The 3,794-nt window shown below is 43.8% G+C and overlaps 1 pseudogene; it reads right to left on the bottom strand.

Annotated features, from left to right (window-relative positions):
* Nucleotides 1–1,772: 1,772 nt before the first annotated feature.
* LOC103238230 (elongation factor 1-gamma-like) lies at nt 1,773–3,166 on the bottom strand (annotated as a pseudogene).
* Between the last annotated feature and the right edge of the window lie 628 nt (nt 3,167–3,794).

The following is a 3,794-nucleotide window of genomic DNA, read 5'->3' as shown; positions in this document are numbered from 1 at the left end:
AGAAGTGCTGCAATCATTTGGAGGAAAAGAGGCACTATAGCTTTTTGAGTTTTCAGCTTTTTCCATTGATTCCTTCTTATCTTCATGGGCTTATCTAACTTTGATCTTTGAGGTTGCTGACCTTTGAATGGGGTTTTTGTTAGGTCTTTTTTGGTGATGTTTTTGTTTTCTGTTTGTTTTTCTTTTACCAGTCAGGCTACTTTACCACAGGGCTGCTGCAGTTTGCTGGAGGTCTGCTCTAGGCCCCAGTTGCCTTGTTTTTTCTTATACCTGGGGGCATCACTAGTGAAGTCTGTGAAACTTCAAAGATGGCAGCCTGCTCTTTTCTCTGAAAGCTCTGTTCCACAGTGAGTAGGGACCTGTTGCTGCCACAGTGTGCCTGTAGGAGGTGTCTGGAGGCCCCTGTTGGGAGGTCTCACCCAGTCAGGAGGAACAGGATCAGGCAGCCGCTTAAATAAGCAGTCTGGTTGCTTTTTGGTAGACCAGGTGTGCTGCGTTTGAGTGGGATCCCTTCCTCATCTGAACAATTTGTTTTCTCCAAAGCTGGCAGGCTGGAACTGCTGAGTCTACTGAACCACAGAGATCCAAACTCCCTTACCTACCAGGAACTTGGACCTGTCTCAGGCAGATTCCAGCCCCTGCCATTGGCTGGCTGGAATTGTAACTGCTTTACTTCCTGGGTTCAGTCCCCTTCCTAGGGATACGTAGGGATGGATTTCTCACCTTGCCTGGAATCCTGGAGCTGGAATATGTAAAACTCCTGGGTCTCTGTGTGTGCCTGAGTGGTTGCTCGGCCAAGACTCCACACAGCTCTGTGTATCAGAGTTGAGGCCCTGGTGGCATAGACTCAGGAGGGAATCTCCTGATCTGTGGGTTGCAAAGATACGTGGGAGAAGCGAGGTTTCTCAGGCAGGGTTGCACTATCACTCACCATTTCCCTTGGCTGGGAGTGGGGGTCCCTTTGGCTCTGTGCTGCTCCTAGGTGGGCTGCCACCGCCCCCCAACTTTTCTTTGTTCTCCATTTGTTGAGTGGTTTGCCTAGTCAGTCTCAGTGCAAGAATCTGTATATTTCAGTTGAAGGTGCTGAATTCACTCTCCCCTTTTCATTCCTCTCTGTGAGTGCCACAGACCACAGCTGCTTCTAATCAGCCATCTTAGATCCAGCTAAATATGTTTCCTATAAGTAACTTATAGTTGGGTTTTATTTTTTAATGCAATATGACAATATATAAATTTTAACTGAAATGTTTAGTCAATTTACACTTAATGCAATTATTCATATATTCTGATATAAATTTAGCATCTGACTATAAGTCCCATTTGTGCTATCTAGTTTTTTTCTCTCCTTTCTTGTCTTCTTCTGAATTTACGAAGAAATTTTATTATCCCATTTTTCTTCTACACTTAGTAAATACACTTTTTCCACTGTTTTTACTGGTGCTTCTAGAGCTTACAGCATGTCTTATTGTAGCCTAATATAAAGTCATACTCTTGCTAACTTCCAAAGTGCAAGGACCTTACAAATGTTTAACTCCATTTCTCCTTCCAGCCTTTTGTGTTATGGCTGGCATATATTTAAATTATATATCTATATCTATTTATGTATTTAATATATAGAGAGAATATATAATTTCATATATTTCAATAATATATTTAAATATATGTTAAATGTATTTTTAAATTAAAATATTGCATCTTAAAATAATAAATATTAAAAATATATTAAATTCTCTCTATATAGAATATATGTATTTAAAATCTATATATATATATTTCTTTTTTTTTCAATGTTCATTTTCCTTTAATGACCCCCATCTCCCTGAAGGGCAGGTGCAGGCAGCTAGGCAATGGCAAGAGATGTTCACTTGAAGATCTTGCCCTGATTGAAGACTTTGCCCACATGCTGGAAGGCCCCCTCCCAGAAAAAGTACTCTCGAACCAGCATCTGGGTCTCCTCGCTGCAGGATCCAGTTTCCGCCATGTGTATGACTCATAGTCCACCTGCCAATCTGGACTCAGCGGAAAGGCAAGCTCCTGGCCTCGGAAGACCCAGACTCTAGAAATGGAGCTGCTATTGTTGGTTCCAAAGAGGATGACATTGGCGAAGGCATTCTTCCTCAGCTTGTCCAGTCACTGGAACATTCCAGTGATGAGATTGCAGCTCATGAAGGTCTGAGTGAGTTCTTCAGGGAAGCGATACTCTGAGTACCACAGGGACCAGCTGTCCTTATCAAAGTGCTCCCAGAAATATGGCAGTGCCACAGAGAGTGTGTGCTCATTGGAGTACTTGCGTTTAAATTCATCCAACACAAAGGTACTCTTGGGCAAGTGAGCGAAGGGGTCCTTGGCCTTGGGCTCAGCAGCCAGCGCCTGCTTATATTCATCCATCTCCTCCTCAGGAGCAGGGGCAGCCGCCTTTTTCTCCTCCTTACGCTCAGCCTGGGGCTTCTGCTTCTCTTCCTGTGAACCCTTCTCTTTCTGCGGTGTATCTTTTTTAGGCTGAGTCTCTGCAAACTTTTTAGCATCAAACTGGGCCATCTTCTCACACAGCTTCACTTCCCCCAAGACAGCCCGGAAGTGGGGTTGATTAATACAGGTGAGGAACCAGCGGTTGGTATTGGGAAAGGCCTGGCGGAAAGAAGGCTCTAGGACCTGCTTATAGAGACACAACAGGGTGCAGACAACTGTGATGTCAGCCAATGTCACTCGTTTGCCCACCAGAAAAGTCCTCGTCTTCAAGTGAGCATCCAGCAGCCCCAGAATTCGCCTCACTTCCTCCTTTGCATTCTCAGTGGCCTGTTTATTGTGGTGCATGATGCCCAAGGTGGGGAATACCCAGGTACTGGCTGGGGGCACTATATCGGAATCAGCAAAGCTCACCCACTGCACCACCTGGGCTGCTGCCTCTGGAGTACTTCCCCGCAGCGCCTAATTGCTCACATAGTAGGCAATGGTGCTGCTCTCAAACACACAGAATCCATCCTTACCCAGAACCTTGCTGGCAGGAAATTTGCGGAGAAATTCAGGGGTGCGGTTGGTTTGGTCAAAATGGAAGTGGGGTGGTGCGGAGAGCACGTGGACCTGAGCTCCGCTGTACTGAGCAGGGATGAGAGCCTTGAAGGTCCTCCAGTTTTCAGGATAGGTATACAGGGTCCCAGCCGCCATGGGGATTCCGCAAAGAAAAAGCTAATATATATATATACACACACACACACACATATATACATACACATACACACACACACACATCAAACATGCAAGATGTTATTCTTGTTTAATACAGTTGTATTAGAATATATATCTATATAGATCTATATAGAGATATATATATATATAGAGAGAGATATATATATATAGAGATATATATAGATATATATTCTAATACAACTGTATTATATATATAGATATATATAGATATATATATTCTTATATATGTGCAAATGTGTGTGTGTGTGTGGAGATTTATTACAGGAAAGCCAAGAAGCCCCACAATCTGCTGTCTACAAGCTGGAGAATCAGGAAAGCTGGTCATGTAATTGAGTTCAAGTTCAAAGGCCTGAGAACCAGGGGAGTTGGTATCATGAGTTCCAATCCAAGTCCAAAGGCCTTGAGAACCACAATCCCTGAGGTCTAGTGGCAGGAGAGACAGATGTCCCTGTTCTAACAGAAACAAATTTGTTCCTCCTCCACCTTTTTGTTCTACTGAGGCCCTCAACAGATTGGATGATGCTCACCCATATTGGTGAGGACGGTTGTCTTTACTCAGTCTACTGATTCCAATACTAATCTCGTCC

This window comes from Chlorocebus sabaeus, chromosome 11, assembly GCF_047675955.1.
Source record: "Chlorocebus sabaeus isolate Y175 chromosome 11, mChlSab1.0.hap1, whole genome shotgun sequence".
NCBI classification, from domain to species: domain Eukaryota; kingdom Metazoa; phylum Chordata; class Mammalia; order Primates; family Cercopithecidae; genus Chlorocebus; species Chlorocebus sabaeus.
This window is presented reverse-complemented; position numbering and strand designations above follow the sequence as displayed.